This window comes from Protopterus annectens, chromosome 3.part0 (genome assembly GCF_019279795.1).
Source record: "Protopterus annectens isolate FY-2018-M chromosome 3.part0, PAN1.0, whole genome shotgun sequence".
In the NCBI taxonomy this organism is placed as follows: Eukaryota; Metazoa; Chordata; order Ceratodontiformes; family Protopteridae; genus Protopterus; species Protopterus annectens.
The window spans coordinates 895,365,392-895,390,560 of NC_056731.1; positions in this window are offsets into that span (position 1 = coordinate 895,365,392).

Here is a 25,169-nt window from a genome sequence, read left to right on the forward strand (position 1 = left end):
TAATGTTAACAACCCTTAAATAGAAAGCATCATTAGCATACAAAAATACCATTGGTTGGTTAAGCAATCTAAGACAACTCATTAAGGTCAGGTTTAAACAAACCCCCCCAAGCCGAATAATCCAACCTGATTTTTTATTATTTAATAAAGTGTGCCAACCAACTTTAGAAGTACATTGGCCCTGGACCTTATCAATAATAGTAAATATAAACCTGGCCATTTTGTGAATTAAAGTGTGCTTATATAAAGCATTTGTAGGTCTCCTGTTCCTGATCTCACTGAGGTGTTTGGAAATTCGAAGCCTCAATGATCTAGACGTCTGCCCTACATAGAACGCCAAACAGGGACAGGTAGCCAAATACACAATCCACTCAGTACTGCAATTACCATAACATAAAATGTCATAAACCTTAGGAGTGTTAGAACTAGTGAAGGTCTTAGTTTTAAATACATGTGGGGCATGCAGAACAATGTCCACAAGGTACACAACCCCCAACTTTGTTACCAAACAATGTAGATTGTTGTAATGAAGGTGGCACCTTACGTTTGTAATGACTGAAATGAGACCCCAAAGTGGGTCCCCTGCAAAAGGAAAATGAGTATTTGGAAGGAAGAATTTCATTAAGCTTAGCATTAGCTTTCAAAATGTCCCAATGATGGTTAATGATGTGTTTAAACGTTTGAATATTCCATCCAAAAGTTGCAACCAATTGGATAGGCTGCAAGTCTTTATCAATATAAGACTGTTTATATTGTAACAAATCAGATCTGGATTGTTGCCCGGCAAAGGCCCTAGCCTGACGGATATTATTATCACTGTATCCCCTCTGGATAAATCTGGTATGGAGATCCTGTTCATAATGGGCATAGGAATCATGCGAGGAGCAAATGCGATGCATTCTAAGGAATTGTGACTTGGGTATATTGCGGATGATGTGTCAGGGGTGATGACTCCGGGCATGAAGAAAAGTGTTATACTGAGGATGCTTATGGAAAACTTCAGTTTTTATTGTGTGGCCTGTATCCCTAGTGATGGTAACATCTAGGAACATAATAGAATCCTTGTGAGCATTCAAAGTGAACTGAATGCCCCATTTGTTTTGATTCAAATATTCCACAAATTCCTGCAAAACAACTGTATACCCCCTCCACACCATCCAGCAATCATCCAAGTAGCATCGCCAAATGTCAATGTCCCCAAGATATAAATTATGTAGATCATCATATTGCATATTTTGAATAATTTGTAAAAAAATAGTAGTATCCTAAATCAAGGCCCGAACCAAAGGCAACAAAGGCTGTAGATATTTGGTCAAAAAGGCCAACAATGGTTCAGTTAATGACCCACGGCCTGAGACAATTGGTCTCCCTGGGGAATTTTACAAATCCTTATGAATTTTTTACAAATTATTCAAAATATGCAATTAGATCCGGACTGGCTTATGTGTACCCTGGATGTGTCCTCACTCTATACTAATATTCCTCACTGGGCTGGCCTTGAGGCTTTACAATAGGACATAGGACAAACTTTTCAGTTTAGAGGTCATTATATGTCCCCAGCCTCACCTATGATCATGAATTTTTAAGTAGTGAACAAAAGGCTGAGGCAAAAAAAAAAACATCAAAAATAATGTTTCCTTCATAAGATAACTGGTCTCACTAGCCATGATAGAGTGAAGTGTTTGGCAATCTAGAAAGATCTCAAAGTTTAGCAGCTGCGCCTCTGGATTGAGATGTGTCCACTGTGGTAGTTTTATCACCTAGTATGGAACCTTCCTGGACTTCTCCTGTGGAAGCTAATAGCATGACACACTGGGAGGAGGTTTCATGGCAAACAAAGGACATATTGCACAGATTAAATTATACCACTAGGAATATCTAGGGATATGAAAGGATGAGCTGCAGATTGTTATTGGGGATAGAAAAGTCTGGACTATCCCATTCAACTTCTTAACACTGCAACCCTTGCTAAGATGAGCAATTTAGAAAATAGATGGCTGCTATGTTATGCTAATATTATTACTGTTTAGTAAGAACAATAATATATTTATTTAAATTTCATGTGTGCTTATTTGTTGTAAAGACATTATCTGTTATGTGTTTGATTTTATGTAGGATTAAGGTACTCACTGCATGGCTTAAATCAAGTCACTATGCCTGATATGCAAGACAATTTATCTAATTGCTCATTTAAAATCCCTCTTGAGGGAGAGCCATGGCTGAGTAAAATGGATTCAGATGTGCTTGTGGTGAAAGCTGATACCTTGTTTTCCTAATCAATTTTTACATCACTGCCTTATAAACAACTATCTTGGAATTATATCTAGTGGAGGAACTTTGCTGCATATGAAGAAACACCTGCCGTGTCTTTGCCCAGCACCTCGTCTAAACTTCAAGAACCTGAACCTAAGATGCTATTCCCAAAAGAAATCACTGGAAAAAAATAATTTAGTGATGAATCAAAAACTCTTTGAAGTAATGTCTCTAGTCCTGTCTAGGAAAATAAATATAGAAATTCTAGTGATCTGCAGTATTAACCTACTTCAGCTCAGCATTGGGGTGGAAAACTATTTCATGGAGCTTTCATGCATCCTGACATTTCTGCACTGGTTGTAAATGATACCAGCCCAAATGTAGCATTAGATGAGTGCTTGTTAAACATCTGGGCTATAACTAAGAAACTTAAAAAACTTTCATGATTTCATCATACTCACTCAAAACCTCAGTGACATCACTGGGTTTGCTGTGAAATGGTCTTGCAATGAGATTAAGGTTCCCTTCAACATGATAGTTACTGAGGCCCATTCAGGATGTAAGGAGCACTTCCTTTATTTAGACAATCTTTAGACTAACTGCAGTGTTATCCTCTCCTGTGTTAGCTGCAGGGCCTGCTAGCCTAACCACTACAGCAATAATATCCAAAAGGGAAGACAGTTATAATGGTATTGACTCTTGGATGGCTTGAAACATTTCATGTTAAATGTGATGACTTCAACACCAACTTGTTAGTTCAGGAGGGAGTAAATAACACCAAAACTTCTCATCCTACACCAGGTATTATAGCTATTATACCAAGCAAACAAATCTGAATTTGTGTTGTTTCCCTCTTTTCAAGTCATGTGAAAAGTGAGCATGTGAAATTGGAGGAAGTCTTACAGCTTTTAACTTGGCAGTTTGGAAGATAAGTGGTGGAGTTTTCTGAACATTTTCCAACTTGTGTGGGGTGCTTTATTCGGAAGCTTGCCCCCTGCAAAAATGCTTTCATATTTTCCAACATTTGCAGTGTGTTTATCAACCTCCCTAGGTTTTAGACGTTTTAGGTTTGAATAAACACTTGTCAATTAAATGAGATGTAATTATTCATAGTAAACCTGAAATCTGAATACTTCATATGTAAATGACATTGGCTGATGACGTGGATTAATATGATTTTGTTAATATGTTTATGCATTTTATATTATGCCTTGCACTGAGTAATGCATATCGAACATGGGTCAGGCATAGGAATGCTCATTTGTTTTTACAAGTGAAATAGTGAGTAATTGTTTTGCAGCTGGAAATTCATTTCTGTATAATGTAAATGTCCTCATACACTTATGTAGCAATTACACCCTCCTTTACTCATGGCTAGCATATCAGGATGTTGAATTCATGCTAGTTTAGCAGATTTACTAAGGGTATGAGAGTACGCACATAAACACTGCCCTGCACTAACTAGAGTGATAATAAGTGAATAGAAGCCTTGGCTTCCAAATATAGTCTAGGATAAATGGAAACAGATCCACACCACAACTGACAGAATTATTTTATTTATTTTTATTTATTTTATTTTACATTTTTTTACCGGGGGTGTCGAACTGGGCCAGTGACCCTTTTTTAGCTGAGGCCCAGGTAGAAAAGCTCCATTACAAAAACACATTAAAAACAATGCAAGAAGTCGATGACAATCAAGAATACATAACTTTGGTAAATGTAGATAGTAAATAGTTTATACATAAACAACAAAAAATTGAGAGAGTAATATAAAGTGGGAAAAAAAAGAAAGCTAACAAATAAACTATCATGAAATAGCTTGTGCCATCATATAGAAATGACTGATCAGTAGATCAATATCATGGCTTTGGTGATAAATATTTATGAGATACATGTATGGTGTATGAACAAGAATATGGCTGATTGTTGCTATGCTAGTGTTACTTGTTCTAAACAGGGATAGCTAAGGCAATATTAAGGTGAAGCACAAGGAGGAAATATGATGAAGCTGTAGGAAACTTGAGACAGGTAGATAAAGATAGGAGCAGTAGTGAGCTTGAGACAGGTGAACAGAATTTGGAATTCCATGATAAAAGGGATAGTTTCGATGTTAGAATTCAGTAAGGGAAGATATATTTTGGTTGTAAGAACAAGGAAGGACAGAATGATCAGCCTGGATTAATGGAAGAGCAAATCCAGTTTTTGTTTAGGTGTTACTTAACTTAAGCAGTAGTTTAAAATTGGATGTGTTGCTAGAATTTAGTATTGTCTGAGGCATGGAGTTCTAGGACATAGATATTAGGTGGGAGAATAGAGAGTTTCCATAACAATTATTAGAGTTAGTTACTTTGAGTAGTAGTTTGTTGGAAGATCTTAGTGGCTGCCATTTGAGTAGGGCTGCACTAAACTCCTGAGTGCTGGACAGTTGACTGGATGGTGGAAGATGGAATGAATGAAAGTTAGTTGATTGACAGATAGGAGATTGGGTAGTTCAGTCCAATTTAGTTTATGAAGTACTGTGTAGTGATGTGATCTGTAAGGGAGGTTAGTAGCGAATTTTGCAAATTTCTTATAGCAGGACTCACTTTGTTTAAATTTGATTTTCTAAGATTATCGAATATTAGTGAGGCATACAGAAGGGTAGACAGTAGATGAGTCTAGCTATGGAATGTCTAGTGGCCTCAGTAGATATAGCCTGACTCTGTATAGTGAGCCTAGCTTAATGTGGACCTTTTTGATAGTTAGAGCAAGGTGTTTTCAAATTTTAGGTTAACAATTGTGACTCCAAGGATTTTGGTGTGCTGGACAGGTTCAATTTTAATGTTATTGGCTGAGTAGATGGTGAAGAGGAGAGAGTTATCAGGAGCTTTGCTATTATTGAAGAGCATAAGCTTTGTTTTATTCAGACTGAGTATGAGTTGAGAGTCTGAGAGGTATTTTTTAGTGTATTGGAAAGATTGTTGGGTTGTTTGTAGGAGTTCTGGTAGAGTGGGAGCTGATCATATGAGGGAGGAGTCATTTGTGTATTGAACGATGGTTGCATGCTGGGTGGCTGTGCCAAGCCTGTTGGTGAATATGGTGAAGAGCAATGGACCGAGAATTGAGCCTTGGGGTACTCTTACTGAGACAAGTCTCACTTGTAGCACACTTGCATGGTGTCTTTTCAAAAGCTTTAAAACAGGAGAGGCACAGATATGCACAAAGAGGCTGCAGTCTCATTCCAGAATACAGGAGCATGGTGGCCTCAGCACTAGCCTCCAACTTCTGACCAAGGTAGTCAGAAAAAAATTCCCTACAATTCTTGATATTACCTTGTTAACATTCATTACACCTAATCAGAATCTAAGCCATCCCCATTTATTCTTCTTGAGATTTGTACTATTTTCTCCCTTCTTCATTTATAAACAGTAATAATCTTGATTTTTACCTCTGTCTGTCTCTGTCTTTGTGAAATAATAGCTACAATTATCAGTAAAGTAGAAGTCCCACAGTCACTTCAAATATATATTCCTTGTAAAAACTAACAAATTTGTAATTAAACAATGCTTATTTAACAGGTGCTGAAACATTAATTGAGAGTGCCATTACCAGTGTTATTTACTTTGTTAATATATTGCATATTGTAACAGAAGGGAATTTATGTTCACTTGTAATATGACAGAAGGGAAAGTATGTCCACTTGTACTTTTTCACTGCAATGCTAGCACTGTTAATTCCTCTCCACCTGTTGAGTGGTCATTTGATAGACCACACTAAGCCAAAACCGTGGCTTTTCATGACCAACATCTACTGTGTAGAACTGCAGGTTCCAAAAACGTCCCATCTCCTACCAAAATAGAGACCCATTAATGCTCATTGTCAATAACAGAATGCCATCTAACACTGAACATGCTGAATGCTTACATCTCTTTTTTGCCTTAAACAACAGCAAGCACAGGAAACTGGCCAATACATGATTTAACACAATAATGTGAACAGTCTGCCAATTGTAAAAGTATACTGACTTTTAGCAGCATTTAACACAAAGAAGGGAAATCAGTGAACTGAGCACTGATCATTGAGTTAGGTAAAAAGCTTGTTAAGGTATTATTGATTACAGTATGTCTTTCATGGCTTGGATATATGACAGATGCTTAGCAATACATGCTTCAAAGAGCAGCCACATCTGCATTGGTACATTTTTAGACTTCACTTGCAACAGAAACAAAAGCTGTTTAAAATATTAATAACAAGGCTAGGCATCACAGTGACTTGAGCAAATAGTATAAGGGTGCATCCACTCATCCAAAACTCCCTGATATGAATATTTATACAACACATAAATCAACAGAAATTTCCTAACATGAAATGAAGACATTAGAATAAATTATTTACACAATTGCACATTTCAAATGGTAAAATTTTTCTACCTCTCCATGTGCATGCATTAGAGAATAAGTTTTCTTCCTAAACAACAACAATCTGAATACAAATGCTCTACATTTAAACAGTTACTCTCCTTTCAATTTAAAATGGGCCAATTAGGCCAGCAATAATGTCTGTATGTATTTTTCTTTTCCTTTTTGCCAGATGCCTGCTAGTAATCAAGTATTCCTTCAGTGAGACTTGAGCTCATTTGTTCCCCGATGATAAGTATCAACCATGGAAGAAAGAGCCGTCTAGACGGGACTGTTATCCAGGCAGCCAGGCATGAGTGTTCTTTGCAGCCCAAGTTATGTCCACTTCAGTTATCTTCTGCCTTGGAGGTGATGCTCGTGTCCTTGTGGCTTCACCTCACCAGGCCAGGGCCATTGATATTTTGGAAAAGACCCTATTTGTCCAAAGGCTGACTAACTATAACATGCCGCTCCCCTCTTTTCAGTTTGCTTTCATCAGAGAATAACTTAAGGTGCATTATTTTATGTATGTTCCTAATCCCTTTCCTAATAGTCACATGACCACTAATACCCTTCCAAGTATGCATACATGCATGTTCTTCAACATGTACAGACAATAGGTACTATCACTGGTTTAGGTGTCCCTTAGCACTGTCTCCCTTACCAGTCTCCACTCCAGACTTGTTACTTCCACCAGTTAAGGACAAGTGTCCATCCTGGGTGGGGAGGAATGTATTTTTCTATTTTTTGTCTGGTTAGTGTGGGTATAGCTGTGATTTTCCCATGCTATTTATTTATGTATTTATTCATGTTATATTTTGTTGGTTGCACTGCATATTTTGTTGGGAGGATGAGTAATTTTGAACTCTAGTTATTTCTGGAGTGCTCACATTTCGTGAGTGCTGTTAATGGCAGTTTGTGTCTGCTGTTTGTTTTTTATTAGTAAGATGACATTTTTTCTGTTTTGTAGTTTGACTGTTTACGCTTTCCACATTATGTTAACATTTGGGTTTTGTGGACTTAGGAGCTAAATTAAGTGGGAGATTTCTTTTTTGTGGGTGCATGTTCAGGCTCTGGAGTAGCACAATGTAAGACTTGTGGCAAACATTTTTGCTTAGTTACAAAGGGCACATTTGTAGGGGGCTGTTTGGAAAGGAAGATGGGTTCAAAATTCAAGATGACTTCCAAATCAATTAATGGGAACTGTTTGTAAGAGACATACAGAATAGGATAGTACATTACACCGATCTAGCTATAAAATTTGTGGTAATCTTTACTGTCAGATATACTGCTTGAAATCAAGAGACAAGTAAGGATGACTTACTTAACATGTACATTTAATGTAATGCTTTTACTGTATTTGCCTTTGCTTTTTTTCAAGTTTCTTTATTAAAAGGTTGTTTTTCTGCTGTGTTATCTGTGGATGGTGCTTATCAAGCTGGATATGAGAATTCTTGACTTTTTTTTTAAGTTTACATGTCTCTGAGGATTTGCATGCAGAATTTTTAATAGGATGTCTGTTCTGTTTCCATCCTTCTTCTTCTTTCAGCTTTTCCCAGTTAGGGGTCGCCACAGCGGATCACCTGTCCACTCATGATTGGCAGTGGAGTTTTTATGGTGTGGAGTTGCCAGCCCGGCACCCAACCTTCCACAGAAGGCACACACACACACACACACACACACACACACACACACACACACACACACACACACACACACACACACATGCCTAGAGACAATTTAAAGTGTCCAATCCACCTACAGCATGTCTTTGGGATGTGGGAGGAAACTGGTGCACCCGGAGGAAACCTACGTGACCACAGGGAGGACATGTAGACTCCACACAGAAGGCACCCCAGCCGAGAATTGAACTGGAGAACCTCTTGCTGTGAGGCGGCAATGCTAACAGCTGCACGACCGTGGCTGCCCCTGTTCTGTTTCCATCCACACCCCCTTTTTCACAATGTTTTGCACATGGGGTCATGGATGGATGGATGGATATTTGTTCTTTTTCATGTAGGAGTATTTCAGCTTGTATTTCTTAAACATTTGGAAGTCAGTGTAGTGGCCATTTTACAACACTTCCTATGAAGATTTGGGTTGGTTATATTTATTTAACATTTTATGCTGAAATGTGCTTTGATGCATATGTTTTGCTGCTTTGTTTACTGTTATGGTAGTAGTTACAGCTGATGTTCTGGTAAGAGTTTGGATTTCCAGAACAGCAACTGAGGTGGTCTCATTTTATTTTGAGGTTTTTATTTATTTATGTATGCATGTATGTATGTATATATTTGTTTATTTACTTACTTAATATACATAATATAATTAGTAAGGCTAATGTAGCTTTTAAATGTGGCTTAGATGTAGATTTATACAGTGCTGAGCATATTGTGCTGGGCTTATTTTTAATGTGAGATTTTAGGAGTTTTTACTTTCCCATTTCTCACAAAACAAATTAGCTCTGACTAAATGATTATGAAGGTAAAGATATCATGTCTTGGTGATATAGGTAAAATGAAAATAACCTGATGATGTACGCAAAATGTAGATGAGAAAAATGTGGGTTGAGATTCAGAAAATCTAGTTGTATTTTAATAAGTGAATTTGCTGGATGACCAACCACATGCAGTATGTGTGTGCTTCAAAGACACACATACCAGTAGTCGTAAATATAGAACAGCAGAGTTGTGAGTTGTATATGCTAATGGCCATATAATTAGATCATAATGAGCAACATTAATATAGTAAAATGAGTGGCTTGGTGTAAGCAAATCGGGCAAATCATGATGCCAAAGTTATTCAGAACTGTAGAAATACAGAGCCATGGAGCTGTGCACACCATGGAATTAAGCATCACTTCCCCATGTTCATGCTAATGGAATTGTGAAAAAAATGTTAGGAATTTTGCTACATTAATAAATGTGTATTTTCAACATGTTGTCATTGCCATCACAAGTCATTGCAGTGCAAGCCATCACACCCAGAGGCATCATGCACTCTATGCCGCCAACATTATGGACCACTACCATGAGGATAAAGAGACCATGCATGACATAGTGGATGTGTGTTAGCCACATTTGCAGCCCAGTGAGAGTCATGAAGTGCCAATTCCAGTGGATACCAAGGTGTATGTGACTTTACATATGCTAGCTATAGGTATCTTGCTGGGAATACAGTTACTATCTGAGGCTTGTGCCTCAAGATTACTATAACAGTTTCTCAATGCCATGCTGCAACACTGGGGGAGCATATGTGATTTTCAAGTATCACACAAGAAAGAGGGAACATCATGTGGGACTGCAATGATGTAACCTAATTCCCTGAGGTACTCAGCGTCACTTAATTAGTGATGCCCAACATACCCTGGAAACCTGGATGATGAAACCCATCAGAATCCAGACAATGAAGCAGACCAGGGCTAGAATTATGCCCATTTGAAAACAGGGAACATTACTGAGCATGTGTTTGGGCTGCTGAAGACATGCTTTCACTGTCTGGATTCATCTGGTGGCACCCTGCAAGATGATCCGGGCACCCGTCCAAAATATTTACAGTATGTGCAGTGTTACATAGTATGATACTGAGGAGACAGATACAAGAAGGGGCCAGTGGCAGGAGAAGAACATCACAGTATACCATGCAGTGGAGGGAGAGCACCAGATGAGGAGTCAGTGGAGCTGTGAGCTGCTAGAAGGAGGTGGGTGCAGTATGTTTTGGCCCTGGCAAACAGACAGCATCTTGCACATAGCTTCAGCCTATAGTAAAGTAGAGTAAAGCATCTGCACTACATTAAAATGGATGCCTGCAAAGCAAACTTCAGACTGTGCTTATTCATGCATAGGCTGGCCACATTGTGCATTAGACATAGGCAACGCAAATACGAATGGACAAAGGGTAGAACACTGTTATTATCATCCGCACAAGTGGGTGTGGGTGCACATGTGGATGACTTTCACAGGGAGATGTGTTAGTCTAGAGGGCAACTAGGGGAAAGAGTGCAATTGCGTGTCTGTGCTGATAATAGGGTGGTTTAAAGGAAATAGTGCTGTGAAGGGCCACTGTGTGCACATATGATGTTCTATGGGAAGTGATGGTGTGAATGTGTTTCTCCTGGTAGTTGCAGCACCTTAATTAGCAGCAGGGCTGGTGGAATCCCTAATGTTCCTGTATAACCCAAACACATTGCTAACTAGGCCATGAATGGGTCTGAAGGGCCTACATGTACTGCTCCACAGGGAGAAATTTACATACCTGGGGCATCTTCTGTAGAAAGTTTTGGTGCTCTGTGATGCTCTGCACCAATATCCACCACTGTGGGACAATCCACAGATGTCACTGCTTCTGATACAGGTCTGGAACTCTTCCATCTCCATTAGATGTGGCTTGACCAATGTCTTACCCCCTGTTGACCTTACATCCTAAGAGAGGCAGGCCTGTTGTTTAATATCATGAATAATTTTGGTGACCCTGTGTCAGACCATTGCATATGTATGGTCCTGGCCACCAACAGCATTAATGTCCACCACCAGATCTGTCAGGTGCAAGTCTGGTAGTCCTGATCAGCAAGAGTCATCATCATGGATATGGAGGTCCTGAGTGAGCAGTTCATTCTCTGCATTCAAAAATCTTGTCTACCTGGTAGTTTTTTTTTTTGCAGACTCATCTGTGCATTTCTGCTTTGGCAGTCTTTTTGACATTATTCTGCTGGTATGAAAAACACTGCTGTGAATATCTTGACTGGGATTGACCTATTAAAGATCCTTTTAACAATGTTCTCCCCTTGCCCATACAGTATGCTACTTGTGTGTCTGACATTCCTAACTGTCTATCCAGGCAATGCATCTGATTTAAAGCACAAAACATTATTTACCAAGTGTGCCCCACAGTATGAAAGCTTTACTATTGCCACTTCCCAGGATGACATTAATGTGAGATGTATTGTTATAAACCATTTTTCAAATGTGGTGGACATATAAGGTATACAGTGGTCAATTGCTTTAACCCACAAGTAAGAGAAGCCCAGACTGAATGATTTCCGCAAGTGCTGAGAGTAAATGCAAAGAGGTGTGTTTCCCTTTAGGCTTAGCAATCCTTCAGCACATCAATTAACTATCTTAAAAGTACTCTTCTCAGAACAGTGTTCTCTTAGCTCTATATCTGGATAATTACCAGTGTAGCTATTAGTACACAGTAGCTGAAGAAGTGCAGGAGAAGTTAGGACTTAACTTGGTAAAGTTAAAGAAGCAGTTGCTTTAGAACATGTTTTGTGATATAAACCTGTTGCATGATTCAGACTTGCTGCCTCACACCTTCAGCAGTGCGAGTGGGCTCAGTGCCTTCTCTCATGCTTAATCCCACAAAGTTATACACATGGCTATGGTGATTATATAAATGAGACTTTAACACAGTATAGTTTCTGGATTGTTCAATTTCTGCATTGTGTTGACTGACCAAATACCATGCTAAAGTATACTTATTATGCAATTGCCTGGGCAGCTGCAAGTAGCACTGTGCATGTCAAGTCAAGTCAAAGTCAAAGTCAAAGAAAACTTTATTGTCATTCAGAACTACACAGCAGTGTAGCTGAATGAAATTACAATGCTTAATTCTCAATGCAGGAAACTGTTGCACATATAGATAGAGAAAAAATAATAAAATATCACAGTAAAAATTTAAGTAGCAATTTGTAAGCAAAGTAGGACAGCAGTGACCCACACCCATTCCAGAACAGGAGACAAGGAAGACAAGTAACAATATGAAGGTAATATTGTCAAAGTAAAATTGAAACAATAGTGGTATATCTATGATTAGACTGAATTATTGCACAGTTTGTATATTGTACTTTACAGTCCTTCAGTGTGTAGGTGAGCCACCTTAGTATTGGACTTAGTTATTGCACATCCATAAAATTAGCCCCTTGAGAGGCTAGTTATGTAACAGACATCATGCTTCATTTTTTCCCAAGAGTTCAACAGTCTAACATTGAATTGTGTGAATTTCACTTTATGACACTGAGGGGAATATGTGTAATTCTGCATACCACATAATAGAATTAAAGTTTTTGTAATGAATAGGTAATTACCAGCATATAACATAAATACATGGCGGCCATGTTTTATACCTCAAAGTAGAATGTCCATTTATTGTCAAGCATTTAATATATTAGGTATTCCTGTCACTAGTCCCACATATGAGCTGGCTGCATACCTCTCAACCTCATAGACCAAGACATCTGGACAACTCCAAAAACAACGGGGGGACCAAAGGCCAAAATAAGGACAGATTTTAAATATTGCCTTATAAACTTAGAAAGTTACTAGAATGATAGAATTTGTATTGGTTTGCATTTTCTGAAGTATATGAAGTCTGAAACTCAAATGTATGTCATTATTTAGTGATGGCAGTCCTCAGTCATTTGCCAGAAAACCACAACTTTTATGAGGAACAGACTGAAAATATGAAGGAAAAATCTGGACATTCTGTGAAAATCTGTACAGTTGAGAAGTATGGTTGTCTGCCATTAGGTGAGAGCTGGCACACCTAAAAATGGATGTGACTACAAATTGTCTACCATTTTTCTCTGCAATGTCTCACCTTCTAAGATATGACAACTGAGGGAGAGAGCAGTACTGTTTTTAGAGCACAAAGGTGAAGTGTGAAGGAACATTTTAATCCACTTACTACAACAGGACTATAGCCAGAGCCTCATACAAAAGGGCTGTGAAGGTCCTCAGTGCAAGGTTGAGACCTGGAATAGTCTGGACCAGGCAAGGATACATACCACTGTGAATCCCTTCATGGGGGAACAATATAATCACCACTGTAGTGATGTACAAAGGCTTCATACTAACCTGCTGGACTGATGAGAGGCTGAGATTAGAGCCCACCCACCACCTATGAACTGTAAGTCACCCTTGTCTTTCCTCCAAATGCAACCTGCCAGTGTGGACCATTCACAAATGTAACAGATTCCCATCTCTCTCCCCATGGCTCCTAAAGCTATTGCAGAGAATGACCAGCTACAGAGGAGGACAATAAGTGCATTCAGAGAGTGTTGGAGTAATTATACCCATCCCGTGCAGTGAAAATGTCCATGTTAACAAGCTGGTCAACAAATATAGTCATAGTTTAACTCATTATGAGTTTTATGCAGCATTGGCACTTATGTGCTAAGTTCAGTAGTTCAGAGGTGACCTGATGGAAATGGTACACATTCATAAATCAAACTGCACAAGGGTCTCTCACTCCAGGGATCTTAACCTAGCCTCTGACATGAACAGGTCATGTTGGATAGATACATCTCCCAGAGACTGCCACTTCTCTGGAACAAGCTTTCATGTGAAACAGAGCCCCTCCCTGACCCTTTTCAAACGCAACCTAGATCAATGGATAGGTGACTACAAATGCACTCCTGGGTTAGTGACCATGTCCTTCCAGGACAGAGGAAGTTGGTATTAACTACCATACACCTTTACCTGTGCAAAGTTCACTAACCTAACCACTGACAATTGGGACAATTCGGGATAAATATGGCTAGGCTTTTAAGGGCTCTAGGGCTTTTAGCCTAGTAACCTTCTATGAACCTATGAACTTGTGAAGAGATAAGAGTATCAATGGTTGTTGCAGTTTATGTGCATCGATGCATTCTTTATTTCTTTTTAATTCTATAACTGGTTGAACATGTTAGGGTATTCCTTTCAGAGTATGTTTTATGATAACAGTGCATTCAGTTTTTCACTTAGTAGATTATTTTGACATCACTGTCAGTTTGGGCTTGGTGTTGTTCACTGAATACAACAGATACAAATTTGATGGGAAAGTATGTGAAAGCCTTGTTTTTCCATTGTAGTGGCACATTTCTGTCATACACCTGCGTTCTCATTATTCCTAGTATGAAGACATGACTATTTGTATAACGGCACTTTCAGACAGATTGTGCAAGTGACTCATCACATTGAGGCTGTGACTTCTCCTCTGCTTATGCTGAAGATTGCAGGTTTGATTTCCCAAAATTGGTTGTCTATTGTGCCATCACTAGCAATTCCTTGTGGGTTTTTGTTGTCATTCTGATTAATGTACCCACAACAGTTAAGTTGAACTTCCGCGGTGGTGCAGCGGTAGCGTTGTTGCCTCACAGCAAGAGGTTCTCCCGTTCGATTCTTGGCTTGGGTTGGGGGTGCATTCTGTGTGGAGTCTGCATGTCCTCCCCGCGGTTGAGTGGGCGTTCGAAAGACATGCGTTGAATGGGCGTGCCTTCGTTGAAGGTTGGGCATTGGGCTGGCAACTCGACACCATAAAAAAACAACTGCCAATCATTAGCGGACTGGAGTTCTGCTGTGGTGACCCCTAACCGGGAAAAGCCAAAAGACAAACAACAACAACAGTTAAGCTGAATGTTTTCTCTTCATGTTTCAGTTGTATGACACATATCATTATTGTGTGTTTGACTGAATCGTTCACTTGGGTTGTATAAGCAGCTCAACATGTTAATGCATTGCCTTTTAGTTTATAAATGATCATAGCTGTTGGTTCACTTCCCCATTCAGTTGTTTGCCTTGCCATAATTTGTACTTGCACATTGGTGTTTGTTTTGACTACTATACCTGCAACATTAAAAGTAAAAAATATTTCTGAACTGTGTTTTTTCTTCATATATGTACACTTGTGTCACACACGGGTCTATATTACCATATTGAATGGTAAAAATGTCGAACGCTCACATGAGCGAAAATGTAACAGAATGAACTTGCTATTGTGGGGGGCTGTGCCCTGCCACACCCCCCGCTAAAGATATATTCCAACTCCGAGGTCACAGTACAGTGAGGAAAGGGCAAATATTCCAATCCTCACTGTTCCATGACCCCAAAAACACAAGCTTGTTCTCTTCTGTTTCGCTCATGTGAGCGTTCGACATTTTTACCATTCAATATGGTAATATAGACCCTCACATACCATTACTGTGTGTTTGACTGCAACCTTCAGTCTGCTTGAAAAAGTAACAGCTTGCTTAAACCTTATCCTTTTGGATGATAGTGGGTTCAATGACCCGCATTGGTTGTATAATGCAGCAATATTGTTGCTTTGGGGTTTGTTCATTCAGTTATGGTACCTTTAATGTAGTTAGAGCAAGGATGTCCTAGCTGCATTTTTTTCATTCTGTATGTAGTTTGCTCTCCCTCACTCTCTTTCTCACCGTCTTTTATAGTATATACATGTTTCTCTCTATTTACTTTATACTCATATGCAGTAGTAAGAACTATACCCATATCTCCAGCAAGGCCTGTTGGCTTACTATCAGTGGCAACAACAACACCACCACCACCATCACCCACAACATCAGTGTCCAAGGCTGCCAAATTCACATCACACCTCCTACAGTACCTGCATAAGGCATTACAGCCAGCCCTGCACTGAATGGTGGTGCTCTTTTATCAACGGGTAGCAGAGGCAGTGGATGTGATAATTTTGTCACCTGTTGTCAGCTTCTAGAGATATTGTGGGGCTATATTGACAGGTGCTCACATTGGGCAGGTGGAGAACCTCCTCTGGCAACTTGTTGACTTGCATCCCTGCACTGCACCTGATCCACCATCAAAGTGAGACCTCAGAAATGAGGGAGTCCAGGGTATCAAATAGGCTGCCTCTGAGCTGATAAGACTGCAGCTGCTCAGCCCCATCCTATTCTGGATGGTGGAGCCATTGCAGTGCAGATGCGACCAAACAAAGTTGTCAGAGGAGGTTCTCCAACTGTCCACAGTGAGCATCACCTTTGTGTCTGTGTCCACATGTTTGCTGTCCAAATCTTTCAATCATTGACTTTCCTCTGTATGTTTGATGTCTCCTTCTTCACTATAATCATATACCTCATTGTTTCAGCATCTGCCTGTCAATCTTGTCTGTCTTCTGTGTTTGTGCGTCCCCGTTACCTACCCTAACCCTCTTACCTTCTTCTTACTTCCCTTATTAACATCCCCAACTTACCTTCTCTTCAAATATTAAAAATGGGCAACTGACCCACAACCCCCCCTCCCCATCAATTCCCCCTTTTCATCACTTTCTTATATTCCTATTTGTAACTTTTATTGTGGTCAAAAAATTGATCAGCACACATATATCATGGCCTTTTAAGGCATCCATATTACTTCTCCTTCTTGCAGCTGCTTTGCATGAGGGATCACACTAAGTCTCATTGAGGCACATTCACTAAGAAAAAGCATGGCTTTTTCTTCTCTTTCCCTTCAAATGTAGCTTAGTACTGTGCTGTGTTTTCTTCAGAGATAGCTGTGGCCACAAGCAGGATATTTAACTAACTTCCACGCTACCCCACCCCAGTACTCATCTATAAAGAGCATCAAACCTTATCTCGCAAAACAGCTAAACAATGGTAGGCTGCCTATGACCATGTCTGTTGATTTTCTGAATCAAAAGGTTGGTACTTTGCCTAGGAGAACTGTTTTATCTTGGTCAATAGTTTACTTGTCTCTGTATTTGTGTGTGTGTGTGTGTGTGTGTGTGTGTGTGTGTGTGTGTGTGTGTGTGTGTGTGTGTGTGTGTGTGTGTGTGTAGGGGGGTAATAAGTGTGATGCTTGTGTGCAGCTAATTGAGTTTTTTTTCTAATAAAACAACTGAATATATTAAAATTTCTATATCTGGTGTTTAGAATGAGTATGCAAGTGTTTGCAGCTTAGGGTTGGTATAAGGACTGGGTAAGGGATACATTTAGTTGTATCTATGGTGGTGATGACTGTTTGCAGGTTAGGGTTAGAGCTATGTGTAGGTTTAGGATTAATTTGGTGTTGTATGTGTGGTGTTGTTTGCCGTTTGTGTCCAAGTGTCTTGTGTAGTATATTGCTTTTTGTAACATAAAAGGTAGGGCTGGGGTTAGAGACAGAGTCAGGGCTAGGATTAGGGTTAGCACATATGTAAGGATAGACAGGGAGGTTTTGTGTGTGCTAACCTTATCTTTCCTTCAGAAACACATTGCTGGATTTTACTAATTGCTTAATAATGTGCATGGCAATCTGCTTAAATGGTATAATAAGCACTGAAATCACAGGAGTTTTGTAGTCACGGTGAGGGTCTGTCTTCTGATACACATGGCATCCAATAGACATGATCTCAATTTCTTTCATTACCTGACCAGTAAAATCAAACTCAGATTTTTGCTTTAGTCTTCTTCATGATTTCATTAGCTTGATTTACAGTGTTCAAGCCCAAAGACCATCAATGAACAGTGAAGCATTTAAACATGGATTAAATGCATGTGGCTCTACCTAACAATCTACATTTTTCTTGAAAGTATTAAGCAATTCAGAAATACATATCTTATATGTCAGTTTTACCATATAAGTGGACTATACTGAGCAATATATGAACCTTCAAGTTTGATTTATTAAAAATGATACAACACATGGAATTATTATTTGTTAAAATACCAGTATACATTTCAAGATTGTATGCTGCCTGAAATGTCTAATTCTTGAAAGTCTTATATGCTTGAACAGCTTTGCATTGTTATATCTGTAGTTGCGTGTGAATAACTTCAAATGTTGATATCTCTCTTCATAATTCAGTTTGAAAATTGATGGCATTATTTTTTTTTAATTCCTGCTGAACTAATTAAAGGTGTTTCAGTTGTCCAATTGAATAAGTGCATACAATATTGTATTCTAAAACTGATCAAATGAATGTCTTATACAGGCTTAGCATTCCCTTAGTGCAATATTTTTCAGAATGGCACATGATTGTCTCATACTGTTGCAACAAACATTATCTACACATTTACCAATTGAAACTAAACTTAGTGTGTTACAGTAATCCCCAATTATTTGTATTTATTTACTTTCCCCAATGGAGAAACTTGTAGAATAAGACATTTACTAATCCTCTGTCTGCCAAAGTACATTACCTTGTACTTATCAGTACTAAAATAAAGACTTGATTTGGTTTCCTAGTTATGTCCTTTCCACAGACTACTGCAATACCTGTGTTACAGTTATTTATCCAACATGTTTTATTTCTTAGAATAGCAGCAAAAAGTAAGCTAAATGGTGTTGGCTCAAAAACATATCTTTGTAGCATACCTGCCTTGACTAGTTCACAGTCAGAAGAATAACCCTGGACAATAACTGTTTGGGTCCTACCTATTTACCAAGAATTTACCTTCAGTCTTGTCTTATTATATGGAGTAAAGATTCAAATGCTTTTGCAAGATCAATAAATATTACATCAGGTGGTAGTACTAATTGCATTGCTATTATTTTGTCACAGAATCCTATTACTTTAATAAGGACATATTTTTCCCTAGTGAAACCATGTTGACGTACATCAGAAAGAGCAAAGTTTTACTTCTGTCCCTGCACTAAATCTATTGAACCTCTTTCAAAACAATCACCTGATACTGGTGTCAAGTTAAATGGTCTATAATTACTTACCTAATCTATACTGCCTTTGTCATAAGTTGATGTAATATTAGATTTTTTCCAGATTTTGGGGACAGTTCCTGTTTTAAATAGACTAACAATTTTAAAAGTTACTGGACTCAATTATGTTTTTAAATTTGATAATAAAATTCCAGAAATGTTATCAAGTCCCTTAGATGAAATTTTATTGGTTCCTTTCAAGACCCTGTTAATGGATTTATGAGTTATTATAAGGCAAAATTCTCCATTCACAGCATTGTGGTGTGTTTAAACCTTACTGTCTACTTTTTTATCAAAGCCAATTCAAATTTATGAATTTGGAATTTATTTATTTATGATTTATTGAACTCATAAGCCCTTTTAATGAGATCATATATTATTGAAGCATTTACCATCAACAAATTCACTGGATGCTTGGATTTGGTTGCGGAGTTGATACAGCCATGGTATGGTTTTCATTATCTGTATCTGCATCCAGTTTAATCTCATACTCTGCTTTCTCCTGATTGATTTAATTTATAACCCTTTGCTTTATCTCTCTCTCTCTTTCTCTATTTATTTTAGTTTTATTTTTGTGGGATTATTTTTTTATAAAATTAAAAACATAATTTATTTTTCTTATAATGCTTTATTAAAGAAAAAGTCTACCCATAGGGTCATCTATTTTGTTTCAAAGAATAATGTTCAGCCTCTACCATTGATTCAAGACTTTGGGTTAATATCTTTTCTAAAACAGAATATCTGTATTCATTTTTGTTTCATGTACAAATTTTGGATAGACTATAATATCTAAATCATCACTAGTGGAACTGTAGTTTTATTTTATTGCAATTCTGCTTTTTATAACTATACGATACAGGGTCTCATTGTTTAATTCAAAAGTGAAGAAATGATGGGCCGATGTTCCTAAAGGCATATTATCTGATATTAACATTGCAGATTAAGGTAGTGTGCTTAAAATGTGGTCTTGAGTTACCACATGGCAGTCCTTATATAAAATCATCTATCACAGCATACATTTGCTTTCTGTACAATTCATCTGAATAAGCATTTTCTGTAGAAAATAATTATTACATATTGTCTTTACATGTACTAGTTGATTTAAACCATGAAAAACAGTATATCTATAGATTCATTGCCCTGATTTGAAAAAGACTTGCTGTTAGTGTAAATGACCAGTTACACTGAGAACAGGTCTTTTGGAATCTAGTCCCCATAGTAGACCTGTTTATAGAGAGCCCTTATGCTGAAGTAAGTCACTTACACTGAGAGCAGGTGTTTCAGAAACAGGATGGACTTAACACTGAAAGCAACTCTTTTGGAATCTGGCTTTGTGTGTATAGGTTGACTCAGCTGAAAGTTCTATTCAATTAATGTTAGGATAATTTAAATCTCCATCTCCAAGGGTATTTTCATATTTTGTTTTATTTATTTATTTATTTTGCATCTAGAATTTTGCCTAACTATAGTAAAATTCATAATGCTTAATGGAATCTGTATTTGGGCTTCTATAACAGAAAAATATTCAAAAATGTATCTACGCTTTTTGCCCTGAACATTAATAATTAACGTTTCCATGTTGTTATTCTTAGAAATTATGATAGAAAGAATTGATTCATGAACAAATAATAATAATATCCCCCACTTCTATATCCAGGGAAACAAAAATCATTAAAATTCTAGGCTTCAGCTATGGGCACATTTGTAAGTCTCTTGGTTCAATAGGCTAACCAACTTTTTGTACATTATCCAAGCTTTTGGCATTGCAATAACAGCTTTTTATAAGGGGGTAGGTCTTGCCTTGATGTACTACTGCAGCTTTTCCTGGCAGTCTTCAAAAGAGCATTTATGGCTTGTCCACATAAAAATCTAGCCCCATAATAATTCAGGTGAAAATTGTGAAGAGAAGATTTTGGAGAACATGTGCAGATAATAATTACAATCCTTCCAATTAATAATTAATTTATATTGAAACTGTACAAAGCAGTAATAGCCTGGTGTTAAATATGCAAGTCTTTGTACAGTAAATATATAGTTATTCCATTCAGCAGATGTGATAATCTCGCTAAATGCTATCTTTATTGAACTTATTTCCAAAAATTCCAAACTTTGTACTATCAAACATTTAAGGAATATCTTTTCTTTAAGATCATTTGTTCCTCCATTAATTATTATATGCTTTTATTTTTGTCCTAGACTAATATGCATAATAACTAATGAATATGAGCTAAGTTTATACATGTAAGTTATGAAACGGTAACCCTGTCTTTATTTATATCACATAATTTCCTAGTTAATTGTTTTATCATAACATCACCTGGTACCAGTTATTCCATTTTCCTCCTTTCTGTTGGTCATGTTAGTTTCATTTATCACCTGATGATTTACATCAATCACATTGTTTGAATGCTCAGTAAATAGACTTGGCTCAAAGTATTGATTTTCATGTAATTCTGAGAGTTGATATAAACCAAAAGCCCTTTCAACCCACCCAGTTATTGCCTTTTTATTGCTTTCTTATGGCATTCCATGTACCGCAGGAACCTCTTCACTACTTTTAATGCATTTCTTACCAACTGATGCCAATATAATAGCCTCTGGATGAGGCACTAGTTGTTGGCTCTCATCCATGTGATAACTCATTCTTGTTGTATTATTTATCATGATTGCAATATTGGAGTTAGAACTATTTGTTTAGAGGTTTAAATTTCACAAACTTCTGCACTGCATACTATAGATGAGCTGTCTTCTCTTATTGTATAATTGAAACCTTCTTTGGCCAGATTCAATAACACCTACACTAAGTGTAAAATCTGTATTCAAGAACATCTCTACCACATTTTTTGTGCTTTCGTCACTCAGAAAGATTATACTAAATGTATATGCAGTCTAAACTTTGTGGTAACCTTTATGAATCCCCACCAGTATTTAAAGTTGCAAGAAAATCAGTAGGAAAAATAAAATCAGGAGGGCGAAGGTGTGAGTTATGCTTGTGTTGTCCGTTCACTCAGAACAGTGTACACTTAGCGTAGGCTTTATTGAATCCTAGTTTTTATTTCTTGGTATGGTGTTTTCTTTTCTTTTCATTTTTCTCTTTTCTGAACTGAATTATTCCCTGTTTGATTTTGTTTTGTAGTGTGTGTGTGTGTGTGTGTGTGTGTGTGTGTGTGTGTGTGTGTGTGTGTGTGTGTGTGTGCCCATATGTGAACACATGATAGCATTTTAGAGTGACTGTAATTGTAAGCAATGGCTTGTCAGCAAAAACATGTATATATATATATATATATATATATATATATATATATATATATATATATATTGCAGTGTGTATAGAGAAGTATAACTGATACAATACAGATAATGCTTATAAAGTAAAAACTGCATATCTTTGAATTATATGTTTAAGCTACAAATGCTTCTATAATTAAAGTCAGTGGTGGGAACTGATTTTATCTTCATCAACAAAGTATTGTTCCAGATGTAACACACATATCTTGGCACAGTTTCCTGAAAGATCTCTCTCAGTAAATATGACAGTACATAAATCATTTTGAAAGTGATCTGATAGCTTTAATTCATGAAGTGCACATTCCTGGTAAGATAGCTGGAAGTCAAGCAACCTGAATTACAGCAGTACTGTTTTAAGCCCAGCAACTTTCCCTTCAACTTAAAATTATGGTAACAACTTAAGGAAACTTTTGAATTGCAAACATTCAAAGAAGCATATAATTTAATGCAGTCCAGAAACTGCATAATGGACTTTACATTTTAACCCAGCTGTTTCCCCTCATCACCATAAAACAGACAGATAGCTCACCTTATCCTAGACTGCAATGCTCCTGAGTTGCAGATATTCAAAGAAAGCTCCTAGTTCAATGCAGTCATGAAAGTACAGTACTCTTCTTTTTGTGTTGACTGGAAATGTAATTTTTTTTCCTGACTGATGCCATAATTTGGAAGTATTTTTCTCCCTCTGCATACAAAAAATTGGTGAAAAGGTAATACAGAACTTATCTTACTAGAACGAAACTAAAGATAAATACTTTGTTTATCACTTATTAATTATTCCTTCTTGTGATAAGCTTTTCAGCTGCCTGGCAAGTGCAATACTAGTTTCTATGTATACTCTTCTATAGTTAGTTTTAATTTGATCTCTTCCTGTCTGCAGCCTGAATTATAGTCTTGTCCCGCAGAAGGTGCCATATAGTTTTGAGTAAGTAGCTGAATTACTTATACGGCGTGCTTTCTTCACTGGTCACTTTACTGAGTGTTTCGGGTGGGTTCCTGCCTTGTGAATATTTGAACATCTATGTTTGCCCTACACTCACCATTTCCCAATGTGCACGTCACCTCTCATTGCAACTAAGGCTCATTACATCCTCTTCCACCTCATATACATCTTGAACTAGTGTTTGTGTTTCCAAGTAGCAACCAGTTTCAGTCCTTGGGTGCTGTGGTTAGATGTTGAAATATTATTACTATTTTACCCCTTCAAAGTACTTTGCTTCAATATATATGTTGCTGTTTTCCATTGCATTGCAGATCAGTTTATCTGCTGCATCTTGGTAACATTAATAGATTCTGTGTTGTCCATTAGTGGGCTTTGCTTAGTAATATTTTTTTCTAATGTTGTTTAGAGTAATATATGTGTGGTAGGCTGAGAATTTTGTAATAGTTTCAAATTTTGTTTATATGTATATACATATATATATATATATATATATATATATATATATATGGATCTAGGACTATTGAATGAAAGTTCAATATTCCAAATCCACAATAACCAGATGCACTTTAACGAAAGCACTCTCACCGAAAAAAGTGCTTTCATTAAAGTGTGCTAGAAAAAAAAAAACAATAAATCTTCTTTTATGCAGCGAGGCAAGCCACCCTGCACCCCCTGTGTGGGGGGGTTGTGCCCCACACACACCCCTACTTTTATATTCTCACTCCGAGGTCGCACTACAGTGGGGAAAAGGGAATTTTCCCTTAACCACACCATAGTGCGACCTGTACAATGAGCATACTTATCCGAAAGTGCTGCTTCGGTGAATAGCACTTTCGGTTAAGTATGTTCGGTGATTTCTGCTTCGGCAGAAAGTGCCATAGGGGATCTGTATGGATCCCATGAATGTATATATATATATATATATATATATATATATATATATATATATATATATATATATACCATATATAAGAAACAATATATACCATATATATATATATATATATATATATATATATATATATATTACCAGACAGGATGATGCCATATGATAATGCTGAAAAGGAAGATGGTTTAAATGTTTTTCAGGGTCAATGACTATTGCCAGACATTGTAGTTGGGCAATTCTTTTATAAAAAGCTTTGCAGCTAATTTTTAGGATGAGGAGTGTATTATTTCCTTTACTCCAGAGGGCTTGCATGTTTCCATAGAGAGAGAGAGGGGCCTATTTCAGTGAGAGAAAGAGAGATGAAGAGAGCTTGGAAACACTACCAATGCTAAGGTCAGCATGGGCAGAATCCTTTTGTGTTTCTTTGTTTTTACTGAAGCTAAGCCCCAGTCTCTCAGCTGTCCCAGATTTTAACTGAATGCAGTGAATTTTTGAGAGGTGCTTAGTGTATGTTTGGGGGTGAGTGTATGTGCTCAACAGCAACATTCTGAAATCGCTAGATTAATGTAGTAGCTGCTTCTTTTTTCTTTCACTTTCTTCACCACCAAGCATCAGACGTGGGGAGAATTGGGCTCCCTTTTTGGAGATGGGGTGTGGAGGCATCTTTTACATTAAAGCACAAGGTCATTATATAATTGCTGCTGGCAATGAAAACTGTTATGTCTTGATGGGGGTAGTGTATTTGCTTGCCAATCACAACCTAAATTGGCAAAATATTACTGCTCTTCTTACATTTTTTTATTCTTTCTCAGTGAGGAATTAGTGTACAGAAAGGTGCTATCATTTTTGGGACATACAATGTGTGGAGACATGTGTGAATGGGCGTACCTTCATTGAAGGTTGTGCGTCAGGGCTGGCAACTCGGCACGTAAAAATCTAGTGCCAATCATTAGCGGACCGGAGTTCCACTGCGGCGCCCCCTAACCGGGAAAAGC